Below are 27,612 nucleotides of genomic sequence, written 5' to 3'. Positions count from 1 at the left end.
TTTTCAAAGGTGTTTTTTACTAAAAGCATGGAGCTCTGAAAATTGAATCTGGGAAAGGCGTAGGAGGAAGAGGAGGAAAGAGCCATGGTCTAACACATCTTGAATTTCTTTTAGGGTGCAGAGATGCTGGCCTGCCACAGCAGTAGGGGGAGGACAAACCAAACTCTCTGAAGGTTTGAGATACAGGGACTCTGCACATTATCAGAGGTGTTTGCTGGTTACTTTCTCCCTCCGTTTCTCTCTTTCTCTCTCCGGAGATAATGCCTTTGCTTCACTTGTTTTTTCATTCCCTTTCTTCCTGGTAATATCTGTGCTCCCTCACCCCTAACAATTTAGCAAGCTGGGGCTTTGCTGCAGAGACTGCTGCTGTAATGACAGTGGTAACTGCTCCTATTTGCATAATATCCATCACCCCAGGGCATTTGAGAGCTTTGCAAAGCTTCCAAGCATCATTTGCATTTTTCCGTTGGAGATACTGACCTGTAAGAAGCAAAAGTTGACTTGTTAAAAAATCTGCGGCCTGCAGAGGTCACGCTTATACGCTCCTAACTTTTTTCTGGCCTTAAGATTTGTATTTCTGGCCTTGAGATTTATATTTCTATTTCTTTGCAGGCCAGGCAATGAATCAGCAGTAGAGCTAGCCTGCTTCTGCAGTCTTCCACTTTCCATGCTCTTCTTCGGCTGTGTTCACTTTTGGATGTTGGAAGTGATGGCAGTTTGGAAACGTGGTATTTTCTGTCAGGTCAGTGAGCCAAACCATTGCAAGGTTTCATCAGACAGCAGTACTGTGTTGCGTGTTCATATCTGGCAGCTCTTGTTTGTCCCCTTGCCTGTAAAGCATTGCTGTTTGCTGCAGAGACAGCCTATTACTCCTTTACCTCTCCAGCTCACCCAATGCTGCCAGCTGGTAGATGTTGAAAAATAGTAATTTGTCCACCTTGACTGAAGATCCTGCATTGGGGCCTCTGGGCACCATGGTGTGGGGCTCTAAGCAGCAGGTCAGATGCAAGACACCTCCTGTGTTTAGCAGGCGTGAGCCCATGGACACTTGGGCGCTCTAGGGATTTAAATCCCTTGGAGTTAGGTGATACCTTGTAGGTTAGGTGAATGGAGGTGGTGTGCTTTAACCCCAGCTGGCAACTAAGCACCACACAGCCGCTCACTCACCTCCCTCACAGTGGGATGGGGGAGAGAATCAGAAGGGTTAAAGTGAGAAAAACTTGTGAGCTGAGATAAAGACATTTTAATAGGTAAAGCAAAAGCTATGCACACAAGCAAAGCAAAACAAGGAATCCATACAACACTTCCCATCAGCAGGCAGGTATTCAGCCATCTCTAGGAAAGCAGGGCTCCATCACGTGTAACGGTTACTTGAGAAGACAAATGCCAGTACTCCAAACACCCCCCCCCCCCTTCCTTCTTTATCCCCCAGCTTTATAGGGTGAGCACGACGTCATATGGTCTGGGATATCCCTTGGGTCAGCTGGGGTCAGCTGTCCCGGCTGTGTCCTCTCCCAACTCCTTGTGCCCCCCCAGCTCCTCGCTGGTGGGGTGGGCTGAGAAGCAGAAAAGGCCTTGGCTCTGGGTAAGCACTGCTCAGTGATAATGAAAACATCCCTGTGTTATCAACACCGTTTTCAGCACAAATCCAAAACATAGCCCCATACTAGCTACTGTGAAGAAAATTGACTCTATCCCAGCCAAAACCAGCACAGGAGGCTTTAAATATTTCAGTGATGCTTGAAGAGCAGACTTAGGCCCTGAACAAAACAGAGGTGCTTAGATACTGTAAAGACCAGGGAATAAATTCTAAGCGGTGGGAACTGTTGTATTTCAAGGTTCATACAGCACTAACAACAGTACTGGGACTTTAGTGGAATAGACATAAGAGTAGTAAAATGGACAATTAAGCTGGTCTCGTTAAAGGATATGCTCCTGTTTTTGCATGTCAGCCCTGCACCTCATGCTCCCAATGCTTGTTACTCATAATGAAAAATTTCAATACAGAACTCGGATCCCAGGTTGCAACTGAATGAAATTGCTTCATATCATTGAGAATTTCCCTGCCTGGTGATTACACAGGAACAGGACAGAGCCCTTAGGATGCTCACTTGGAGTTATCTTGGATTTATGCAGCTGTTTGTGGAAACCTGCTCTAGTCAGACTGCTTGGAGTTGGTTTGTGCCTTTACGAAAGATGTGTGGAACAGTATGCAGGGCCCTATCAGGAGAAAACTACTGGCCAGGGAACATATTTTAGTAGCCCTCTGGGATGGCTTCACACAGGAGTATGGGGTGGGAGACCGCTCTCCCTGAGGCAGCTGAGAGGAAGGCACTGAGGCAGACAAGCCTGGTATTTCTAAGGAAAATGCTTTTACAAGAAACCAGTGTGAACCAACAAACAGCTGGCCTAGCATTTCAAGACATGGGCCACTGGTTGGACTTAATTTGAGGATATATTAGTTCAAGGTGCTGATTGTGACTGCTTCTGTAGCCAAGCCTTGAGTGTTGGGCATTTAGAGCCTTTCCAAGAGTCCTTCATGGCAGAAATCCCACGTGCTGTGAAGACCTGCTCTCAGAAGAGATGGCAGCAGCTGATCGGTGCCTGCTTTTTCTAGCGCTAGGCCCCGCAGCTTTACTGCTGTCAGCTAATTTATGTTCATACGGCATTAGCAGCTGGAGGCCCCTCAGGGCGAGGACCTCTCTGCATGAGGTGCTCTGCAAACCCCTGCATGGCCTCAGCATCTCGCAGTTTCAGGGTCTTCTTCAAAGTGCCTCGATAAGGAGGGGAAATCTTTCAATGCTTTTGGTCCAGGCTGGGTTATGCTCAAGGCAAAGGTGTGTCAGTGTACTTGGCTTCTCCTCATCTCATTGTGTCTGGCAGTCACAGGAGCCCAGAGAGCAATCAATCACCCACCTTTGGGGAACAACCGCTCTGGGCCACAGCTCTAACAGAGACCGTCGCAGTGCTCAGTGGGAGCAAACTTGTGTACAGTACTCAAATAACCGTGGTGTCCAGCACAACACCTCATTAGAGCTGGAATGAGGGCTTGTTCAAGTGCTTTTTGAAGGAGCTAATGAGGTTTGGCATTCAGATCAGCTTATTCTCAACTCTTCATTTGCTGCCCTGCGTAAGCTGCTGCTTGTGGTAACTCTTGTTTTGATATAGAGAGCAAACTGCTAATTGCTTAATGATTGTTTCTCTCTGTAACTTTACATACCAAAGACTGGTGTTCCTCAAGGATTAAGCCTGTCAGAGACTGGTACTTGGGAGTGATGAGCAAGAAGGAACCATGAACAATCACAAAACTTAATTAAATGTTTGATGTATTTACGATCTTGTTAAGAAGGCACAAGTAGAGACCTTGCTTGAATAGATAGGGCCAGAAAAGACAAGAACTCCTGCTTTTGTTCTCATCCTTGTAGATAATTTAACTTAAACTAACCATATGATTTTACACCACTGAGAACTTAGATAATAAAAGCACTAACGAGCACTGATGTATCAAAATATGTAAAAGACCATACTGCGCAGTGTGGGATGATTAAAAGAATAGATACATAGCGAACGAGAGACACAATGGGGCTGTTCAATCTGAGCCAGAGGCACCCACAAGCAGCAGGCCTCACGGACGCAGCGAAGGCTAACTGTTTCTACAAAGTTTGATGAAACAGGCACAAAAAGCCAAGCAAGATGGGCCTTCGTGACCGAAAGCAGAATCATCTGAGGAGGGTCAAATAGCGGACAAGTGAGGAAGACTATGGAAGACCACCAGAGGACTTCCGAAGACCACCAGAGACCTTCAATGCGCCTGCGTAAAAGACATTTGCATATGCTAATAGTTTCCTGGAAAACTAAGGAATATGTATAACATTTCTCGGAAATCTAATGAATGTGTATGTAGAACATGTACTTAACCTGCACAATTAGGCCCGACGGCGCGCACGACTTTGGTGGGACGACCCCCCCCCACCCCGTGCTGCCCAGCGCTGAATAAACATACCTACTTTACAATCTCACCGATTGTGGAGTCTGTTTTCCGCACGTCAGTTTCATGGTTGAGCAGCCCTGCTCTGCTGAGAAGCAGCCATTGTAGGAGCTTTCGATAGGGACATTGAACTTTTAAGATCTTCCAAATGAATGCTGAGGGCACAACTTGTAAAAAGAGCATCACGTGGGCGATGCTTTTCACGTTACATCTTTTGTCTGTGCTTCTTGCCATGCACAGTAAATATATGAGGAAGCAAGTTTGCTGGTTCAGAAATTCCTCAAAATGGTAAGAGAAAACAGATTTTGGCTGTGTTATCTTGCTTGGATCATTGTGCAGAAAGATACAGGAGCACTTCTTGTGACCTGTGTGTCTAACCTAAGTGGCTTTGACACCAAGAACTTAGAAAAGTGGGGAGAGATGCAATTAGTAGCACAGGGACCTGCCTTGTGATTCTCCTGCAGGCCTGGGGAAACTGCCCAGGTCCACTGGGCGATGGCTTTTTACTCTACATAAAAACTTCATCCTACAGACGCGTTATGGCCCTGCAAGCTGAAATCCTCTGGCCAAAAAAAACCCCAAACAACTGTCATCACTCCAATTCCATTTTATCCTCACAACTAGCCTCTGGCTGGTGAGATACTGGGTTCAACCTCCACAGTGGCTCCAGTCCTGACGGGCTCTGTAGGGTTGTTGGAATCAGCATGTTTCACATAACAATACTGTATGTTTGCTGTGCTGGGAAGCCACCAGAGAAATAGCTTGTTAATTGGGAAAGAAAGTAATGATAGCATTAAATAATCTCTGTTTTCATTTACTGGGTGCTAATGATCCAAAGAAGCTGAAAATCCCAAAGGATGCGTTTCCTTTTGATTAACCCAGCAGAAGGATGACAAGGAGTACAGTTACTGTCTATTGAAACATCACCAGGGCCTGGAGCTGTTCACATGCAGCTGTGTTCCATTTTTTCTTCTTCAGAAAGCCATTTTCTAACGCTTTTTTTCACTCAGCAGTGAACCACTGCTACTGTTCTCCTCTGTACAGAGAATGGCACCAGCTTGTTTTCCATGCTCCTGTCAACAGTGGCAAAAGATGAATCCTGCACACCCAGTGCTTCCCCCAGGCTGCAGGCAAACTGCTCTGCTATTATCATTTGGGTTACAGTGGTTTCAGTGCAAGGGAGAAAGGGGTGGCCCTATATAGCTGTACATTTGGGGCTTTCCATATCATGTAGCTGGCCTGAATTAGGTACTATGCCCTGAATTTAGGCAATCAAGTCTTTGGGGGCCATGGAGGTGCCATAAGTAATGCCCTTCCTAATTATGCTTTATAGCATGCTAGCATTTAGGTAGGACAGACTGGCAGAGGAACAAAACTGAGGCATGGAGAGCCTGACTTTGTGCAACAGGGTTAAGTCAGTGGTAGAGGCAGCCTCTGTTTTAGCTACAGGATAGATTAATTTCTGGTACTTACTGCTTTCTTTTGGGCATTTTTAATACCTTAAGCAATGGGACATGCTCAGCTTCATTTAGGAGGTGATCTTAACCAGGCAAAATTGCTGCTGGCATATTTCTTAGATATTCATCCTATGCAATGAGACCAAAGAAAATATACCTTAATCCCTGCTTTATGTCCTAGTCCCACTTGCAATGATACCTCTATGCCTTGTTTTAAAGTACAGTCCAAATAGACCTATATTTGTATTTTTAAGGGTGTTTAGTGCCTGCCTTTTGTTGAAAGTAATGGGAATTAGGCTCTAAAAGCTCTCCAAGCACCTTCATTCATTGACCTTAAGCTGTCTCTGTGAATTTATCTAGACTAACAAAAAGAGTGAAAGCCAGAAGTGGGTTAACTGTCTCCGCTAACTCCAGCCTTTCTGAAATCACTTGTTTTACTCCAGATGAATGCTTTGATAGCTTTTGAGCAGAGTTAAATCTTTTGGGCAGGGGGTGGAGCAGCACAGGGCCTTGCTGCAATACGAACAATTTCTACTAAAATTTGCTTGAGGATGCCATTTTATCTGATTGTAAGTTTGATTGATGGTAGGGTACCTCAAGTCCTTGTACAGCATTCCTTGTTATTTGTTTTAAGCTTACAGAACAAATGAATAGGGACCTGCCTTTGCTTCCACCGAGTACAGAGGCATTTTTCCTTCTGTAATACTTTAACTGAACTGTGTCTGTGATTGATCCTTCTGGCTGCACTGAGCTACCATGTGATAGTCGCTCTGTTTGCAGAGCTTTGGAGGCACCCATGAGTGGATTTTCAAAAGCGGTTCACACTGGCATCCTTCTGTACTTACTGACGTTTATAGGAATTTTACTGCTGGCTTACCATTCTGACCTCTGATCCTAAGGCACGCTCTGCAAAATCCCCTCTTACCTCTCACTTAGGCCATAAGAAATGGGCTGATATGTTTAAGGAAGCCCAAGTCCTGTATAGTGACTAAAGTCTGTCGGAAGGTGAAAAGAAATCTCTATAGAGAGTTTTGAAGTGAAAGAAATCAAACTGGTAAGGAAACAGACTGCAGGGACTGAAGCTGATGAGTGTCACGTTTTGCTATAGCACTAACCTGAAGGGCTAAGCCTAAACTTCCTTTACTCTCATATACCTGTGCCCTGTAACACCGTCTACAACTCCACTGGCCCTGTGGGATGTGCATTTGTTGATGTGAGCGTGGCATATAGTTTCTGGATAGCTGGCATCCCTAAATATGCGTTATGCCATAGCCTCAGGCTTTCTGAGGTGCTGCAAGTGCTATAGGTAACTCGGCAACACTATAAATGCAGGCAATTTAGCTACAAGGGCAGTTGTTTCAACCGCTTTTCTCCTTCCTTTCCCACTTGGTGGCAGATCTGGCAGTATTTGGCTTGTGTTTTAAATTGTGGCTCAGAATTACCCATGGATGTGTGATAAAATCTTACCTATCCCTTTCTATGGAAAAAATCTTGCAGATGGGTGGAAAGTGCTAGAGAATAGGGGTTACACACCAGTCTCCAGTATTGTTAGCCCAGTGCCGCCCCCCCCCCCCCCCCCCCTTAAATCCAGGTACATTTGTATTAAAAAGGAGCAAATGATTCTAACCCCCATTTTTTTGGTTGCTCTTGGGGCAAGTCCAATGTGGCCTTCAAACTCTTTGTTATCAAATGTGTGAAATGATGCTCCTGCTGCAGCGGCAGTGCCGAGTTCAGTGGGAACAACTCCAGCATGCTGCACTGGGGCCAGCAGCAGTGGGTGCGGTGAGAGCCTTGCCTCGGCTGCCATGCTCATACAGCCATGGGGAGAACAGCTGCTGGGGCGGAGTTATGTCTCCCCCGTTATGCCGACAGCAGTCTTCCTCCAGCATTTGGAGTTTGTGGCCATGATTTTGACAGAATTTGGAAAATGCATAGCTTGAATATATTTCTATGCTGTTTTAACACCACCTGACTTGAGCAGTTTCATATGCAGGAACCCCTGTATGCGGGGCAATGCCAGGGATCGGTGGCTGTCACTTGCACTAGCAGTGTTATTTTTCCATATAGGCTCCTGATGCTGCTGGGAAACCCACCAGCAGTTGTATCAGGCCCAGCGACCAGCGGCACATCGAGTAGACTCTCATCTGCAAAGAGCCCCTTGCCTCCCCTGCCATGGAAACACAAGATGATTTCGCAGCAGGTGAAGGGCTGCAGCAGACCGGAGACTTCTTCATCCAGGGCTTGTTGCAATCCCGTTCCTGCAGCCTTTGCCTGGAAGATGTTCGCCTACAGCGGCCGTGCCACTGCCCAGGAATGCTGCTCGGCTCAGGGAGGCAGAGCGTGTACAAAACCTGCATTCAAAGCGCTGATCACGAGACCCTGGAGATGCTGGCAAGTGCAGCAGCTATTCTTCATGCTGTACAAGTGCATCTTCATGCTGAGAGCCCAGCCTCAGAGGCTGCGTAGTGGGGAGGATATTGGTCAGGACAAGGGGTAGGGAAACATGCTGTGTATAATTTTGAATTTTCAGGAACAGCCAAGATGAGAAATTCTTTTTTGAGGCAGGCCATGTTTATGTTGGTTTTGAGTGTCTCTGCAGTAAAGAAAGTAGGGAATAAACCTGTGTAATAATGAAGCAGAAAAAAGGAGTGTAGGGTTCAATTATATGGAACTTAGTTATCGGGCCTGAAGGTGGCTCATGGTCACAAGAGTGTTCCAGACGCCTTTAGAAGGCTTTGAACAGACTAAACAAGAAGATAGAAAAAGAAAGATCCCAGTTAGAAAAACACAGGTGCACATTCCACGATAAAGGGAACTTGGCACAACCAACCTCAGTTCAGGGGCTTATCTTGACCAATTGGACTAAGACAAGTCTTGCATGCTCTAATTAATACGGCCAATTATGTCCTATGTTTATGCGCGTGTACAGAGCGGGTATAACTAACTTTATCTTACGTTTGTGCGCGTGGACAGTACCGATGTAACCAATCACCGTTTATGCTTGTGCGCGTGGACACCAAATGCTTGCATGCAGCAACCAATCAGAGTTTCTAAACAACTTAGAGAAGTGTATAAGAATGATCAGCTAGGCTCAATAAAGGGGCGACTTTAATCATCATATTGGTGTTCTATCGTCCGGACCCCGCGGAAATAAACCCTAAACCCTGCATTTGGTGACCCCGACGTGATCCGAAGAGGAACAAGAGGCAATGCTACTGAAAAGGCGGGGAATTGCTGCGGACCACGGTGGCTTGAAAGACAGCGCCGGACACTGCTCGAGAGAGGCAGGACAACACTGCTCGGGAGAAGCAGGACAACACTGCTCGGGAGAAGCAGGTAAATCGTAAGCTTACGTTGGTAAAAAGGGCGGCATGGGTATCGCAGCATCTGCGAAAGAAAAGGCAGCCGGAAAGATATTTATGAGGCTGGTTGAAAAAACAGAGACAGATATTAAAAAGGACAGAAACCTTTTAATTAGTGTTGGTACGGCTTTTGAACTTAGTACCTGGAAAGCTATCGGAACCTCCCTATGGGATGAAATTAGTGACGGGTCTAAAGAAGTTAAAGGTCTTGCAACTTTATGGAAATTGATTAAGACAACTCTGCAAGAAATGAAAGCAGATCGTAAAGCATCTGCGTCTGCTTTTGCTGCTCTCTCTCTCCAACCGCAAGCGAAAGGGAAAAGCGGGGAGAAAAACATAATGCAGCGAGAGAGACTTTTTGGAGCTTGTCCGCGTGCTCCTGTGCCCTTGACTTCTGCTCCACTCCCTGGGACTGCCGATATTAATCAGCAATCTGACAGTTTCCAAGCCTCCCTAACCGTACAATTAAAGGAAACCCTACAGAATCAGGGACTGAGTAAAAATCCACCTACAAGAAAACAGCCCCCAGGTACCACCGTTCAACATGAACAAATTATACCGAGCATATACCCTGATTCAAATAATGCAAACAAGGACTTGGCTACTCTAATAATAGAGCAAAAAGAGAAAATGTTAGAATTGCTGGAGGAAATGCGGAAAAGAGACGGGGGTAAAGGTGGGCAGCCGTTGACGAGAAAGAAATATGAGAAAGCAGTAACTGCGATCGTGGAAAGTATGGATTCTTTTGCTAAAATGGTGGGCAATGGGGAAGAAAAATCCCTCAAGGATAAAACGCAAGAACTGATTAACCTGTGTGTACAAAAAGGGGAATTAATGCCTGATGAGGGAAAAGGGTCTGAAGAGAGATACGAGGATAGATACAAAGGAATGTGACGGCTAACAGACCCGCCCTTACAAAACACGGAACCAGCCCGGGCAGGACCCCCACCACCACCACCCAGCGATCCGTCTTTTTCGCCGGGACAACGTTGGCGCGGAATTATTGAACAAGCCACTATAGAAGGAATAACACTGCCACCTACTATCGGATCATTTCCCGTGTTCACTGAACCAGGAGGAAAGCAACAATGAGCGCCTCTGGACTGGAAAACAGTTCGAGAACTGCAAAAAGCCATCATGCAATATGGAATAGACAATAAGTATGTACAACAAATGATACAACAATTTTTTAAGGCACAAACCTTAGTGCCAGCGGATATAAAGATTTTGGTGGAAATGTTCTTTGAACCAACTCAGAGGTTGCTGTTTCATGATCGGTGGAGACAGAAAGCAGAAGAAGCCCAGGTGAGAAATTTAGATGCTGGGGCACAAAATCCACTTGCATTTGTCAGTGTTGATATGTTACTTGGCATGGGACAGTTTGCTACTGGTCCCGTTCAGGCTGCATTAAGACCAGAGATTTTACAATTGGCACAACAACTAGCTCTGGAAGCTATTTCAGAGGTGCCCCAAGTGGGTAAACCAGTCCCACCATATTCTCAAATCATACAAGGGGAAGAGGAGCCGTACATGAAATTCCTTGACCGTTTAAAAACTGCTGTCGATGCGTCGCCCACCTTAACCCCCAAAGCGAAAGCTGCGGTCGGAAAGGACTTAGCTATTCAAAACGCGAATGCAAAATGCAGACAAATCATTGCGTCGCTTCCATGTACAGCTACATTAGTGGATGTCATAGAGGCTTGTAATCGCTTACCTCTGATACAGGAACAAGAGAAAGCTAAAATACATGCTGAAGCTCACGCTGCAGCGCTTGCGGTAGCATTACGACCGATAGTGCAACAGGGAAAAGGAGACCGCGGCCCACACAAAGACCCCTTAGCGTGTTATCGGTGTGGTCAACCGGGGCATTTGAGACGTGCGTGCCCCCAACGCATAGCAACGCAGCCTCGATCTATGCCAGCACTAACTAACAGCAGTCAGTCAAACTCTCCTGGGGTCTGTAACAAGTGCGACAAGTTCGGACACAAAGCCAGTGACTGTCGATCAAGGTTTAAAAAAGATGGAACACCGTTAACACTATATTAGGGTTTGCAAGTTGCGGAAGCCTCTGTTTGTCCACAAAAGCTGTCGCTACACAAAGACATATGAAATATACATGATGTACAAAAACTTGTCGGAGACCTACAGTGGATTTGGCCTTATTGTGGTATCACAAATACAGACTTACAACCACTGCTGGACTTATTGCGGGGCAGCAATAGCTTAACTTCTGTACTACAACTAAATGCATCGGGACAGCAAGCCTTGACAGCAATTGAGCAAAAAATTACATCATCTATGTCTGGCAGATATATCCCTGATTTACCCATGAATTTATATGTATATAACTCAGATAAGGAAGTTGTGGGAATTTTGGGTCAGTGGGATGAGCGACAGAAACAAAACCCATTGGTAATACTAGAATGGATATTCTTGCCTGCTAGCATGTCAAAAACGGTAGTCACTAGAATTGAAGCTCTGGGAATGTGCATTCAAAAAGCAGGGGTGAGGGCAATACAAATTTCAGGGAGGCAAATGGACAAAATTATTTTACCTATGTCACTTGATATTGTGAATAATGCCATGATGAAAAATGACTGTCTTGCAGTAGCTCTGCTGGACTTCAAGGGGGAAGTGGATAATCACTACCCCCCTCACCCATTCTTTAAAACAATGTTAACAATGGAACCACGCTCTATTTGCAGCGAAAAGCCGCTGGAGGCCATTACCGTTTTTTACTGATGCTAGCAGCAGAACGGGTAAAGCGGGATTTGTGTATCTTCAGGACGGATCCTGGAAGTCCGAAGTCATTTTGCCAGAGGGGTCAGTACAGGTGCTTGAGCTATTAGCTGTATGCGCTGTTTTCAAAAGGTGGGATAAAACACCTGTCAACATTATTTTGGATTCTCAGTATGTCGTTGGGGTAGTCAAACGTATGCATAGGTCCTTGCTAAAAACTGTAAATAATAAGCAGCTGTTTATGACATTTTTTGAAATTATGGATGCTATTAGAAAAACGGACAGACTTATTTTTTATCGATCATATTCGTAGTCATACAACGTTGCCAGGATTCATTGTGGAAGGTAATGCGTGCGCAGATCGACTGGTAGTAGCCAATGCAAACGTTCGTTCTAATACACCCAAGCCTGATTTGTTTGGGCAAGCGCTGCTATCCCATAAATTTTACCATCAGTTGGCAAAAGCGCTGAGTAGACAATTTAATCTTCCCTTACAACAAACCAGAGCTATTCTTGCTGCCTGCCCAAACTGTGCGAATATTCCAAGCTTACAACCACAAGGGGTGAACCCCCGGGGATTATCACCATTGCAAATTTGGCAAACAGATGTTACGGAGTATCCCAGTTTTGGGAGATAAAATTTCATTCATGTATCTATTGACACATATTCGAACCTTATGTGGGCTACTGTTCATGTATCAACCAATGCCAAGGCCGTAATTAAGCACCTATTGGCAGCATTTGCGGCCATGGGAGTACCAACAGAAATTAAAACAGACAATGGCCCGGGATATCGCGCACAGTCATTAGAAACATTTTTACAGCTGTGGGGGGTAGCTCATAATTTTGGCATACCCCATAATTCTACTGGCCAAGCTATCGTTGAACGAGCACATCGGACATTAAAGACTCGTTTAAACATTTTAAAAACAGGGGAAGACATGCGGCATTGTACCCCTCAAGAATTAATAAGTAAAGCACTGTATGTTTTGAATTGGCTACAGCCACGTGGCACTGAGGATCAGATCCCAATTAATAGGCATATGTGTGAGAACAACAATGTTGATAAATATCAGCCGCAGGTTTCAGTATTTGATCCAGTTTTAAAGCAATGGCAGGGACCTTGCAAATTATTTACTTGGGGAAGAGGGTATGCTTGTGTTTCCACAGGTAACGAACAGCCCCATTGGGTACCGGCAAAATGGGTCAAGCCGTGGATTGAGTGACCAGATGACACAAACAACTCAGAAGATCGAGAGCAAGAGGCAGCGGAGACATCAGCAGGTCCCGAAGCCCTAGACAGACCGACTAGACAAATCACGACGGAGACCGGCAGTCAATGTGGAAATTAAGAATGCGTGTGAAAAACGCGGAGTATGATACCGGCTTTAGATATGTATCTTAGTGCGAGTGGGTAGAAAGGAAAGTCAAAAAAAAAAAAAAAAAAATTTTTTTTTTGTGTGTGTAACCATTATAATAGACATTTAACTAACCAACTAACCTACTAACCTATACCTAATCGTATAGAGAATAAGCAGTTTAGAGTTCTTATAGCAGATATATATATATATATATGATTTAATATTGGCCAGCACTCGGTGAAACATTACTCTTAAGAACCGAGTGTGGAACTAGTTTTAAGATACCCTGATATGTAGTCATTTTAAAAAAAAAAAAAAAAAAAAAAAAAAAAAAAAAGAGTGAGTTAGTTAAAACTAAAATTAGAGGTAAGGTCATTGACTTAGTTAAGAATCTAGAAACAGAGCAATGGGGAAGTCCACTTTTTCATTAATAACCTGGGGCGAGATTATGCTTGTGTTTTCACAGGTGCAAGCCCACAATGGACTTCTGTTCAATTTACATGATCATCATCATCCGGAGCATCATAGATGGTGTGGCAATACGAATACCACCTCAGCCAAAAACTAATGCGTAGGTCATCTTGGCTAACATAACAGATCAAAATTCTCAGTGCATTGCAACCGCATCACAAAGCCCATGAACAAATAGACAAGATGGCTATGACTCGTGCAGCGCGCCTGGCCAGCGAGCGCATGCGTCATAGGTTTCCAGATGAGGCGGATTTTGGCACCCGCTGGCCACGTGTGCTAAAATCCGTTCCTCTACAAATATATAAATACCGGGATTTTCCAAAGCGCATCAGGCTGGTGTACAGCAAGACCATAGCTGCCTCCGTGGGGACGCCTACATAAAGCTGACACCTACTGATTGCTGGGCTGAGTTTGCGGAGCAAGACGGCACAAGAATGTACAAGATGGTCCATCCTTGTATGTTGCAACGTGTTTAAAAATTAATTGATAGATCAAGTAAGGCTGTGTTAATTGAAACAAAAAAAAAAACCAAAAAAAAAAAGGGGGGGGGGAGATGTAGGGTTCAATTATATGGAACTTAGTTATCGGGCCTGAAGGTGGCTCATGGTCACAAGAGTGTTCCAGACGCCTTTAGAAGGCTTTGAACAGACTAAACAAGAAGATAGAAAAAGAAAGATCCCAGTTAGAAAAACACAGGTGCACATTCCACGATAAAGGGAACTTGGCACAACCAACCTCAGTTCAGGGGCTTATCTTGACCAATTGGACTAAGACAAGTCTTGCATGCTCTAATTAATACGGCCAATTATGTCCTATGTTTATGCGCGTGTACAGAGCGGGTATAACTAACTTTATCTTACGTTTGTGCGCGTGGACAGTACCGATGTAACCAATCACCGTTTATGCTTGTGCGCGTGGACACCAAATGCTTGCATGCAGCAACCAATCAGAGTTTCTAAACAACTTAGAGAAGTGTACAAGAATGATCAGCTAGGCTCAATAAAGGGGTGACTTTAATCATCATATTGGTGTTCTATCGTCCGGACCCCGCGGAAATAAACCCTAAACCCTACAAGGAGACTGTTTGGATGGACAATTTGCATCATACAAATACAGTAATCAAATAAGCCCACTGAATATTGGGGACATCTAATGCAAAGTGCAAACCTTCTTTTAGTGTAACACCTGGTGAGTCATTGTTTGTGTCTTCATACTTTCTTTATTGTGATGAGAAATAAACAAACCAAGAAACCCCAACCCCAAATTGACTGGGAATTACAGAAACAAAGGACTTTCAAACTAGTTTTGGAAAGCTTCTACTTCCTAGACATTGCCAAATCCTAACGACTGTTGTGGGTTGCCTGCCCTTTGAAAGGAAAGGAAAGAGCTCTGTAAGTCCTGGCTGGGCCACCAACAGAAACGTATGCAAATTAGTAGAACGTTCCGTTGCCGTAGCGCTGGAATGGCCGTTCCACCCCAGGCAGACTAGGCTGCAGTCAAACAGACAGTTGTAGCGGTCAGGAGTGCGGGTCAGTGCTGGTATGTATCCTGGTTTGACTCCAGCTGGCAAATAAGAACCACACAGCCGCTTGCTTCCTCGCCCCTGGTGAGATGGGGGAGGGAATTGGAAGGGTAAAAGTGAGAGAATTCATGGGTTGAGCTATAGTTCAATAGGTAAAGCAAAAGCTGCATGTGCAAGCAAAGCAAAATAAGGAATTAATTCACCACTTCCCATCAGCAGGCAGGTGTTCAGCCATCTCCAGGAAAGCAGGGCTCTATCATACCTAGTGGTTACTTGGGAAGACAAAATACTATCACTCCAAACACCACTCCCCCCGCCCCCCCCCCCCGCCCCCCTTCCTTCTTTATCGCCCAGCTTTATAGGGTGAGCATGACTTCATATGGTCTGGGATATCCCTCGGGTCAGTTGGGGTCAGCTGTCCCAGCTGTGTCCTCTCCCAACTCCTTGTGCCCCCCCAGCTCCTCGCTGGTGGGGTGGGCTGAGAAGCAGAAAAGGCCTTGGCTCTGGGTAAGCACTGCTCAGCAGTAACTAAAACATCCCTGTATTACTGAGGCTGTTTTCAGCACAAATCCAAAACATAGCCCCATACTAGCTACTATGAAGAAAATTAACTCTATCCCAGCCAAAACCAGCACAGTGTGTTAGTCTTCTATGGAGAAAGGGTGTCTGTTTTTACCTCTCTATATCAAATGCTGCAAATTTGAGTATTTGTACTGTCCTTATTTTAAGGCTAAGTACCACGCCTCTGTTGCTCTGTACTACGGGACCTTTCCCAGATTCAAACCCAGATACACAGCTCTGCGAGGTGGAAGCATTCGAACTTGCAGTTTTGTGGCAGTAGTTGGATCACTGAAGAAGGTGAGAATGGAAAGGGGTTGAATATGCAATGGTGGCCTCAGCCAAATGGAATCCCCCCCCCCGATTTCAGGGAGAAATGGTCCTTGGAGGTCAGTCCTCATGTGCTGGCTCCGTGTCAGAATAGGTGGCTGGCAGAGCTCTGCAGATGATCCTGCCCTCCTCCAGTGGTATGCATGGCATCACATCTCTCTGTCACTAGTTCATTGTGCTTTCTCCTTTATCAACAGTAGCCAAATCACTACTACTGCCAGCCAGGACAGGGCCTGTGGCCCAACTGGCTATAAATTTGGCATGGGAATGAGATGTGAGTTCTGTTCCTAGCGTTGCTATCAATATGTGGTCTTGCAATAGGTAAATTCCCAGTTCTTCCTCTGCTTGCCCATCAGATCAGACCTTGGGGATGGGATGGTGCTGTAGAAACACTGGCAAGGTCTGCCTACTTGCTGACATGTCTTTATGCTTTCCAGAAATAACCAGTAGCACCGTGTGGGTCTATTGGTAGCTTTCACAGAAGCCAAGTCCTGAAATGGGAATCTTTTTTTCCCTCGTACCAGTGGGGCCTTCAACCTCTCTCTCCTGGCTTGCTAGCTCAATGCTGTTCAGAAGAATTAAACTGATGCTAGTTTATGAAAATTAAAACCAAACTGATCTTCTGAATGATTAAAAAAAAGTTGAATGCCTCACTCATTAGATGGGCTGATTGTAAATATGCGAGGTCAGCTAGCTCACTTGTTCCCTTTTACCTGATCTACAGCTTCTTTTCAGTCCATATTAACAACGCAGATGAAGAAGCAGCCCAGTTCACGGTATGGGGATGGAGTTAGGAAATTTGTGCACCCGAGGGCGATCTCTCCTGTGCCTGGCTGGTTCAGCAAGGCTAGCATGCTTGACCTCAGCACTGGGGCTGGAGGATGTCTCCCCCGCCTTTCTCACGAAGCCTTGACCCAGGACCCCCGAGAGAGGGATGTGAGCAGTGCTGCCCTGGAAAGCATTCAGATCAAGGACAAGCTGAAGACAAGGATGATGTCTGAGGACCTGTTAGCCTCACAGAGAGGTAAGGTGGGAGCCTGCATGCTCTCTTGTGGAAAGAAAGGTCTTTCCCAATGATTAAAAAAAAGTTGAATGCCTCACTCATTAGATGGGCTGATTGTAAATATGCGAGGTCAGCTAACTCACTTGTTCCCTTTTACCTGATCTACAGCTTCTTTTCAGTCCATATTAACAACGCAGATGAAGAAGCAGCCCAGTTCACGGTATGGGGATGGAGTTAGGAAATTTGTGCACCCGAGGGCGATCTCTCCTGTGCCTGGCTGGTTCAGCAAGGCTAGCATGCTTGACCTCAGCACTGGGGCTGGAGGATGTCTCCCCCGCCTTTCTCACGAAGCCTTGACCCAGGACCCCCGAGAGAGGGATGTGAGCAGTGCTGCCCTGGAAAGCATTCAGATCAAGGACAAGCTGAAGACAAGGATGATGTCTGAGGACCTGTTAGCCTCACAGAGAGGTAAGGTGGGAGCCTGCATGCTCTCTTGTGGAAAGAAGGGTCTTTCCCCAGCCTACAGAGGTAGCGCACATTCCCAGTGAACATTTCTCCCCTGCACGTGCCCCCCTGCGATAACCTGCCCAGCTCTCGGTCCCCTGTGTAGCCCTCCTGTTGCTGTAAGGGTGTACAACTGTGGGGCAGGGAGAGGAGCAGAAGGGTGTACGTGCAGGAGAGGTATTCTGTGTAAGTACAGGTCCGTGGGCTCCCTGTTGCCTGACAAGAGCCTGGAGGACCAGGGTGTTCCTCTGGTGGCTCTGTGGAAGTGGGAAAGTATTGTCCACTGGCCTGCTTCAAGTGGCTGCCAGCATGAGCATGTTTCCCTGTGCAGTTATTTAGAAGTTTCCAAGAAATCTGTCCGATGAAATATCTAGCTTCAGGTGCTTTAAGTTTGTATTGCTGCTTCTATTACGCTTTGTGTCTCCACTTTGCAGGCCTGACTGACTGCAGTGACTGTGAGGGGGTTACCCTGAAGGCAGTAGTTTCTAGGTCACCTTCCCAGAGGCTCCTGGTAACCTCCAAGTCCACGTCTCCCATCCCAAACAGCCTTCCTTTCTCAGAGCCCAGCAGGATGAGCAACGGAGAGCAGGAGCATGGGGAAAACGACACAGGCTGTGATGACAGTGATGGGAATAACAAGGAGTTGATGTCAGAGGGAAAAGGACATAAAGTAAGGAAACCAAGCCATATCACATGTGATGGATCTTCAGTTTATTTCCTGTAGGCAGAGCTCTGAGATCTTCTTCCCCTGTGGTGTGAGCCCAGGGAAGCAGCTGAGCCAAGGAAGAGCTCAGCTGGACATCACGCTTCAGGCTGTCTTTGCAACACGTGTACTGCAGACTTCATGTCCTCAACATCTATCAGTGGGAGAAGAGGGCTTTAAATAGTTTCTATGCTCTTTAATGGCTCCCGCTGTGTTTTATGATTGAAAAAACACCAGCAACCAGTCGGAGCAGCTAAATGTGTCTAATCTGGTCAAGCATATCCTTCTACAGTTAGTGAAATACATGTACCTGTGAACCATCTGTACATTGCAGTTACTGTTGCAGACCCACCAGTGTCTTGGTGGCTTTTCATATCAGCTCTGTCTGCTTTAGATGGAAAAAGATGTTTGCTGGAGCAGGCAGTCCTCCAAACTAAAGTTTAGGTTGCCTCAGCTTTTGAGTTGTACAGCTATGTCCTTCTGCACAGTTATCTTGAATAATATTTCTGGAGTTCAGCAGCTTCTGTGTAGCTTCATCCTCTCCCATGGGTCTGCCCAGGGGTAAGTTATGGGAACTGGCAATTCTGGCCATGGGGAATGGAGTCCAGACCCCATCTACTCAATTGCCTTTGCAGGAGGGGCAGAAGCTGCAGTTGTTTTTGTTTTGCCATGGTGGGGAGGAGAAGGCAGATGAATAACGGCTTTTGTAAACAGGATACCTAATATAAGGCTAGCGTACTTTATTTCAGCCCTGCAGATAGAGGGCCAAATGTATCCCTCACGTTAACTCTGTTGGTTTCACTGGAGTTTGAACAGGTCCTGATTTGGCTCTTTAGCTGTAACAAGAATGATGGGATACTAAGGAAGGGTATGCGTTTGCCCCTGCTCCCTCCACCCCCCTTCCTAGCCATGGCATGGGGAGCCTGAAGTAATTTCAGCAGGCAGGGAGACCCTACACAGAGCAGCAGGGTAGGGAGCTCTGCTGAACTTCATAAATGACAGTGAGCTTGAGATGATGGATTGCGTGGAAGCTGGAGAGAACCAAGCAACCTGAGAGCACATTAGCATCTGGGCCGAAAGGCTGGTTGGGGACTGTAGGAAGGGCAGGAGCAGAAAAAATTACGGGCTTGAAAAAAGCAAGTTTTGACAGCGTGTAAAATGACTTTGTGGGGACTTGGCTGGATTTCAGCAATGGCTGGTAGGCGCTTTAGGGACAGCGAGAGGATAGTGATCTAAACCCATTCCCATACCATCAGAAAGGCTAATAGAGGCAATGGCACCCCAGAACATCCTTATGCCAAGCAGACGGATGTCAGGTGGGAATGCAGCCACTGCCAGAGAGGTGAGCGAAGGGAGAGACCTGGCAACAGTGTGGGACATGGTCTCTCCCTCACCACTTTTCTTCCCATTGCCCATCCTAGGCCAAGCTGCTCCACCAGCTTTACTTTTCTTCTCCTGCCAAGTCCTAGCTAAAAGCGTGGCTAAACTTTTTGAGACATCAAAGGGGGAAGGTTGGATGCTCAAGCTGAGTGCTGTGTTCTACTATTTCCAGGCTTCCCCGCTGCCCTTCCCTTGCAGTGGTGGAGATGGGAAGAAGTCAATGAGAGTGGCTTTGATTCCCCCTGTCTCCAAGCCAGCAAGACCATCTGATGGGGCTCCTGGCAGTGCTGCAGTGCCTCTTCCAAGCTCTCAGCACCTGGTTTTCCAAGAGGGTCTGGAGATGAGGTAAGCCAAGGTGACCGCCTCTCTAATATGCCATTCACCTCACACTTCTTGTCTCTTGAGGTTGTTTTTCACAGTCAGCTTTCCAATATGTTTACGCAAACTTCTGTGCATTCACAATTTTTTCTTATATATGATGATCCAGCACAATGTCAAAACCAACATCATACACTCTAAGGGCAGGGGTGGGGGGGGTGTGGAGGAAGCAGGACTTAAGAGGACCTTAAAAGCAGGTCCTCTGCCGGACTCTGATACTGATTCATTCTGTAATCTTTGTGGTGCCATTTGGGAACTGTATTCCATGGATCTGAATACAGCATCTGGTTTTGTGTGTGATCTTTGACTGCCAATTTCTGTACCTGCAAGAATATGTTAAGGCAAATATTGGCTATTGTATAGCTGCCTGCAAATTCAGATGCTGCTTCTGTAAATGTCAGTCGTAACTTCTCTGTGTCGTGTCTGGGCCTTCACTGTGAAATGAGAGCCCAGGTAAATCTCAGTTTATAGATGTATAATCCTATAGACGTTTAATATTTACATATGGTTTTAAGATCAAAGGGGGCAAGGTGCTAGAGAACAGTTACAGGGCTGTAACTGATGGAAAGATATTTGCTTGGATATGCACGGGGAAATCTAGCTGTCAACCTTATCCTAGTTATAACAATAAATAAGGAGTCATAGAAATATAGTTCCAATTTAAAAGCTTCAGCATGGCTTTTAAAGCGCAATCTGAATATCCTTACCTACCAGTTGAGTTGGAAAAACCCCTTTTTCTTCTTGAAAGAGCAGGGAGGTGTAATATTCTTCTCAGGAGACAGCAGTGGTATTACCATGTGTAACCAAGATACTCTCATCAGTTGAAGTCATGACCAGGCAAAGTTAGGCTTCTGCAGCAGTATAAAGGTAGCTGCCCACAATACAGACTTATGACTGGCTTAACATCTCTTGCTGATTCAGGAAGGATGTATGTAACAGTGAGCCACTTATCTCCAAAAGGAGAGACAGCAAAATTGGATATTTAAGGCCCAAATTGAAGAATGACTCCTGTGTTTCAGCTGGAGCTTGATGAGCTCTGTGTGACTCCAGCAACTGAAAGTTTAATGGCAATTAATCAACTTTGCATATTGTTGGTTTTATGGGTTGCATTTGCTCCTTCATTGGAACGACCATGCTAAGAAAGTTTGCCTCCTTTAATGCTATCCCCCCTTTCTTTTTCTATCTCTTCATATATTCTTTTATCCTCAATTCTCTTAAGGCCAAGATCAGGCAGAAGCAATGAAGAGAAGACCCTTGAATCTCTAGGTAGGTACAAGGCATGGCTGTCCTAAAATGACAATAGGAATCCTGACCCATGGGTGGCATTGTGAAAGTTTGGTTGAAAACCATCCTGTAACTTTTTTTAATTCCTTGGTGTGCTCAGACGGCTCCCCCAGAACCCAGTCACTGGGAAATGTGCTCTGGTGATCCAGTGAAAATGACTCCAGCATGGAGTTATGAATGACAGGAGCTGGAGGGGTACCTTGGGGCCCTGGAAATGCACAGTAGGAAAAGAAAACATTCCTCTACCTCATGCTCATACCTTTTGTCCCCCTGCACACTCTCTAATGTCATGAAGATTAGAGAAAGATGAGGCATTTCACATGAAATGAGAAATGTTCCCACTCCTTCCTCCTACACTTGAAGGAGAAAACCTTCCATTGGTGCAGTTTCTGAACCAAACCCTTTGAGATCTGAAGTAGATTCATCAATATTGCTTATTTTTTGCACTGGGAGAAATAGTGAAACCTTGTGTGATAGGAAGTCCTTGTGAATTTTCCATTTCCAGAGAAAGAGACTCAAAAAAGGATCCAGCCTATGCAGGATCTGAGCTTTCCATCCTCTTAAAGCACAAGCCTAAACTCAATCCTGAGTAATGAACTGAAGTTTCCTCTGTGCAACTCATTTACTTCAAACCACATATGCTAGCTTTATGATTACAAATCTTTTCCCCTACTCTATCTGCATATGTCAGTATTGCAAACGGAGGCTGGGGTAGGAGATGCCTACTGGCTTCTCCCCCTCCCCACCTTGCATTATTACTAGTAATAAGACTTCTGCGAGACAAAATGTGGTGTCTGGTGCATCTGTGTTAGCCAATACTTTTAAGTTGAAAACCTCACTGACACCATTGCTGTCCCTTTGCCATCTGTGGGTTTGTAGTGATAGGAGAGATAAGAATTTAACAAATAATTTTGCTGGTGCAGAAGAAGGCAGAAGATCCACTGGTCCCTTAGCTCAGTGTTAGTTCCGCCAAATAATCATTCCCAACGGGCTTATGGGAATGATTCCTTTATTACTGGTATGCAGCTAGTATGCTGAATGCAACTAGGGAGAAGTACTGCTGAGTTAAGTAAGGTGACAGTTTTGCTGGATACATTCTGGACTAGAAATGAGCTATATTGTTAAACCATCTCTCTCTTTTATTATTGATCTGACCATTCTGCAGGGAAAAAAATCCTGATGTAAGAAAGTTATTCCTTTTTTCCTGCTTGGCTATCACATGATTTTATCATCTGTGAAGCCATGTTAGGAATGATTAGTTCTCTGAGTTTTAACAGCTCTGTTTGGAGAGTATTTCAGAAGGAGCTGCACTGTGCTGTTCCCATTAAGAAAATCAGCCTTTAGTCAGGCTGCCCAGAAAGTGGGCTGATCTGCTGCAATTTGGAATGAAACTCCTTGGGGAGAATGAATTCTCTAACCTCAAGAACACAGTTCTGGTTTTGGTAACACTCTAGCAATCCTAAGCTTTTCTCTAAATGCCCTCTAAAATATTCCAGCGAAGAGGAGGAAATGTTGATTCTTACCTCTACAAAGGCATATAGCCATTAAAAAGCAGGAGTTCTTTTAGTAACTAGGAAGAAGAGGATGTTTACTAAAATCAGAATGGATAGGAACAGATAAGAACCTTTTTGGCAAGAGCAATCTCCATCTCTCTGCTCTTCTCTATCAAACACAGCTAGCTGTTCACCAGAAGCCAAGGGCTGAGGCCTTTATCATGCAGTAGGTTTGAGTCTGATGGCCAACAGAGTAATGTCATTTCTGCTGCCAGTGCAGTATGGTAGTACTCCATCTGTTTGGAGAGGTCATATGTACCTCGCTTTTCTCATACACAAGCTATATCCATGTCTTATTAGAGCTCCAGACTCTGGCACCCGTCTTGCCTGTTCTCAAGCATCAACCTGTTGGTGGCATGAAGTCTCCCAGACGTTTATGTGAACCCGTGCCCCAGTTAACTGGCCTCCCACCCAGCCAGGCCGAGAAGATGGATCATCTCATGAGCGCTCCCCTTCTGAGTGACGACGACTTGAAGGACAGCAATGGAAGGGTAAGGGCTAAGGACAGGGGTGAGCAGGCTTCCTTTTCAGTGAGTGTTCAGTGCTTAGCACAAAATGTCACTGAAAATCATAGTCTTCCTCTCTTGGGGAGTGGATTCTCTTGGGAATACATTTGAAAGCTGCAGAGCAACTGCTTGAGCATTTTCACTGGTACAGAAGTCACTGGTTGGGAGATGGCGCTAAGGTTATGCCAGAAGCATTCTTTATGTACGAAGGCCAATTTAGAGCACATCTGAATGGCAGAGCAAGTTACACATCAGCGAACATGTGCAAAGTGCATGCTTGGAAGCACAGAAGCAAAGATTATAATATTGAGTGTAAGCAAGGCTGCAAAATAAAATGGGAGAGCTTAATTTTCCTTGGTTACCTTTCTTGCTGTATCTCCCAGCCCTCTCATTCTCAATTTTTCTATTCATTAAGACCAATGTTTCTCCAACTTGTTTTCACATGACTCCTTTTTTGGACTCATGTGTTTTCAGAGAGCAGCTGAATCCTTCAGAAGCAAGGAAGTGAGAAGCAGCTGCAATTACTGGCCGTGAGTGTTAGGAAGCAGCAAATTACCTCTCATTGCTAGTTATTGCAGATAGTTTTTGTTCCCCCACCCTGGCCTGAGGGAACTGAACTGCCTGTTCGCTGGTCATGTGAGCTCTTCTTACATCTCGGAGCATTCCTGACTCTCTTAGATCGAGCAGGGCTTCCTGACATAGATTGAGAAACAGTGTCTTGGACCAGTGGAAAGTTACAGTAGTAAAGTGTTATACATAACTTGGTGTAATTGTATGCCACAGTGAGGAAAGGAGGAGTTCTTCTGAAACTATTGGGATGTATATGGAGCTGCATTAAAGACTATGACGCTATACCACTGTGTTCCTGAAGAGGTGTTGTGTATGCTTTGTGTATCTCTCTTTATGCCCCATGATGTATTTCCTTTGCGGCTAGATCCGTGTTACCTTGTCTAAGTCAGCTCAGAAGAAAATAGACCAGAAGCGAATGAAACAGCTGGAGCTATTGCGTAGAGAAAAGGAGAAAGAGAGAGAGAAGGAGAAAGAGAGAGAAAAGGAAAAGTCCCTGCAACTCCCTACACAGAGCGTTGACCCTGGGGATGCAGCTGAAGAAAGTAAGTGGTTGCTATAGTTGTAGGCCTTTTTGTTCACTTGCTTGCTATTTGCATAGTGGTGCAAGTGTCTATGAAATCAGACTGGAAGGCTGTTACACTTGCATCTAAGTGGAAATTAGAAGAGAATTTATTTCCATTTTCCAAAGGAAAATACAGAGGTATGAAGTGTCTTGCCTGTGGCCCACCCTGAGTCAGTCACGGATTATCACCTTCCCCCCTTCTACAAAGTCTTTCAGGCTAGATAATTCTGTCTTGCAAACTACATTGGGGCTGCCGACTCTCTAACTGAGAGTAGCCTCCAGGAAAAGGGAATGGATGAGTCCAAAAGAATGCTTTTCAACCAAGGTGCAACTTGGAAGAAACAAAATGAAACCATTTCTAATTAAAACACAAAAGATCCTGCTCACGTGATAGGACAGATTATCCTGGTCACAGCACTCCTTGCTGAGGAGCTTGCATTGCAGAGCCATGCTGGCGCCCTTAGCCAGTGCTTATGTTTTACCCACATGAGCAAGCAGTGTTACTGACTTAATTGCAGCTGACGGGCTCTGATTGTACTGCTGCATGCGCTACCACGAGTGCAGTGGCAGGGAACTTAAAAGTCAGCACTCAGCCCAAGGGCAATGACAAGGTTATCTGCTCTTTTTCTTGCTATTATTTTGTGAAGTGCTGATGAGGAGTGCTGAGGTGGGAGCCCCAGAAATGTAACTTCTCTATCCAGCCTCTGAAACAGGAAAGCGAAAGAAAAGCAGTACTGAGTTTTCCTCATTCTTAGGGAAAGCATCACTGCATTCAGTTTTAAACTAAAAGAGGGTAGATTTAGGTCAGATATAAGGAAGATGTTTTTTACAATCAGGATGGTGAAACACCGCAACAGGTTGCCCAGAGAAGTTGTCAATGCCCCATCATTGGAGGTGTTCAAGGTCAGGCTGGACGGGGCTCTGAGCAACCTGCTCTAGTTGAAGATGTCCCTGCTCATTGCAGGGGGGTTGGACTAGATGACCTTTAAAGGTCCCTTCCAACCCAAACTGTTTTATGATTCTGTGATCACTGTCCCACATTAGAAGGCAACTGTTATTTATGCTTGGAGTTGTCTGGGACAACAAAGGGATGTTACCCAGCTCCAGCAAGTTTTCTAGCCCTTTCCAAGCCTGTAGCCACCCTGTCCAGCACTCTTCACTTACAAGGTCCTTTTCAGCCTCTGCAGGTTTTGGGCCACCGCCTGTCAATGGGACAGAGTTCACTTCCCCCAGCATGAGCAATGCACGTAGAGAGCGCGTTGGTAGTGCCTTGAGGAAGCGGGTCAACAGGCCCTCACTGCCCAGCGTGCCTGTCATCAGAGAGCGTGGCAGCTTCCCACGCAAGTCCTCAGGTGAGCCCCCTCTGCTGAAGCCCCCACATCAGCTCTTTCCTTGCACAATGAGCACAAACTGCCTCATTCCTCAACCACAGGTAGGATCTTGGGTCCAAAGCCTGTCCTGAGGACTGAAAGCAGACTTGCTTTGGTTCCACTCCAGCTTGGCGATACTGGAACAATTAGTGCTGACAGATCCATTGGAAAGCTTAGCTGAATAAAGTAGTGGTAAAGCCTTAAGCTCTAGCTTTTGCCCATACCCATAGTCCAAAATATAACACTGGTGCTGGGAGGCAGCTGTAAGTGCAGGGCTGAGCGCCGGTGAATTCTGGCAGGGTGTGCTAACTGTACGCATATGCGTACCACCATCATCAATTAGCCACTCACCATCTTGGCCCTCTGCCTGTGCTGCTGCCTGGCTCTCCAGCCAGCTTTTCTGCTATCACAGCAAGGGTTGTCTCTGCATGCAAATTAGTGACTTGGTACAATCACGCTATTGCACCTAAAAGTGCTTAATGGTTTCTAGCCTCTCTCATTCCACCGCCTGCAATGCAAGCTGGGAACAAGCAGTGCCTCTTCTGTCACCCCACCCAAACACAGTGGCTGTGTGTAGCAGATGACATACAGGAGAGGCTGCCTGGTGCTCCCAGGCTGCTTGCTACCTGCAATAAATCTACAGCAGATAGCAAGTCCATAGTGATTCTCATCTCTCCTTTGTGGGTAGCCTACCTCGTGTTATGATCCTGAGTAGTGTGAGTTAAGAAAAAGGGAGCTAGGAATGATACTTTGAATGCTCTTTTCTAGTGATGCTACTCTGATTTTCAAAATTGACCAGAACTAGCCTGACATGGCTCTCCATTCATATTGAATGTAGATGTGTATATCTACATACTCATGCAGCGACATCACTGATGTCAGTGACAGTGATATTGGTGACATCCAAATTAGTCCCCATCTGAATAGTTTTTGATTTTACAGTTCCTCCATCCTCCATACTTTGTAGAACACGTGAGGTAGCATAAAACCCCTACAGAGTCCATAGCAGTTCATCTAGTTTCTGTGCAATATTTATACTCAGTACTTTTAGACAGCTCAGATGTTTTCATCTACACTTTAGAAAATGAGCTTTTGAGTGCAAGACATGAAATTTTTGACCTACAGTGCTTTTGATGACAAATAGGTTTCATAACAAATGCATTTGTCATCTGATTTTTTTTATACCTTGTATATTTATCATCAAGAGAGTGCGTTTGCCAACAATTTGCATCTATATTTACATATTTTTATTCTCGGTTCACATTTGGAAGGCTTTTTTGTCACAACTATCTGCACTAGAAATTGCTTTTTTCCACAAGAGAAAGCTTAGGCTTTGCACAGTTTGCAAACAAGTACATTTGATGACAAATAAATTTCACCTCAGCATCTTCAAAATACAGCCAGTGAGTACCTCTGAAATAGTAAATATTCATAACGCTTGGAAAATAGCAAAATCCATAAACTACTACTTTCCCAATAGTATGCTAAAATGTGTGTGCACTCAGCTGCCTGCTGTCTAGAATACTTGAAGTAAATGGAAACAGAGGCACTGTCAGATTTAGAGGGTCAGGTATCACTGTTCCCTGGTGGTTGCTCCTTGGGGATTCACCCGAGCCCAGTGGGACTCAGGCTTGGTGCTCACTGGGGGCAGCTGGAGGTGTTTCCTCAAAGTTACAGGGTGCCTCTGTCCCCAGTGCTCCAGGTAACAGGGAGGTGATACAGGGAGTTATGTGCATATTTCAGGAGCTCATTCCTGGGGTAGCAAGTCTCGCTGGGTGGCACTGGCTCCCAGTGTGTGAGCTCGGTGGCACTAGGAAACTGCAAGCTGGCTGTGGTACCTATAGGGACTCGGGAGCTGGCTCTGTGTGGGCAATTTTCAGGTTTACACAAGAAGCTGGTGCCCAGCTGGGGGTGACTCGGAGGTGTCTGGGTGCTGGGGAAAGCAATGAGCCAGATAGCAGGGAAGTCTGAACCAATGCCGGTTTGCACCCGTATGTAACCTTGGCTGGGA

General features: G+C 45.5%; 1 pseudogene; it reads left to right on the top strand.

The window, feature by feature from the left end:
• The first annotated feature begins 7,617 nt into the window (after positions 1-7,617).
• The window catches only part of LOC142038097 (TOG array regulator of axonemal microtubules protein 2-like), a 44,776-nt pseudogene continuing 24,781 nt past the window's right edge, over positions 7,618-27,612 (top strand).

The sequence above is a fragment of the Buteo buteo genome, chromosome 12 (genome assembly GCF_964188355.1).
Source record: "Buteo buteo chromosome 12, bButBut1.hap1.1, whole genome shotgun sequence".
Taxonomy (NCBI): domain Eukaryota; kingdom Metazoa; phylum Chordata; class Aves; order Accipitriformes; family Accipitridae; genus Buteo; species Buteo buteo.
This window is presented reverse-complemented; position numbering and strand designations above follow the sequence as displayed.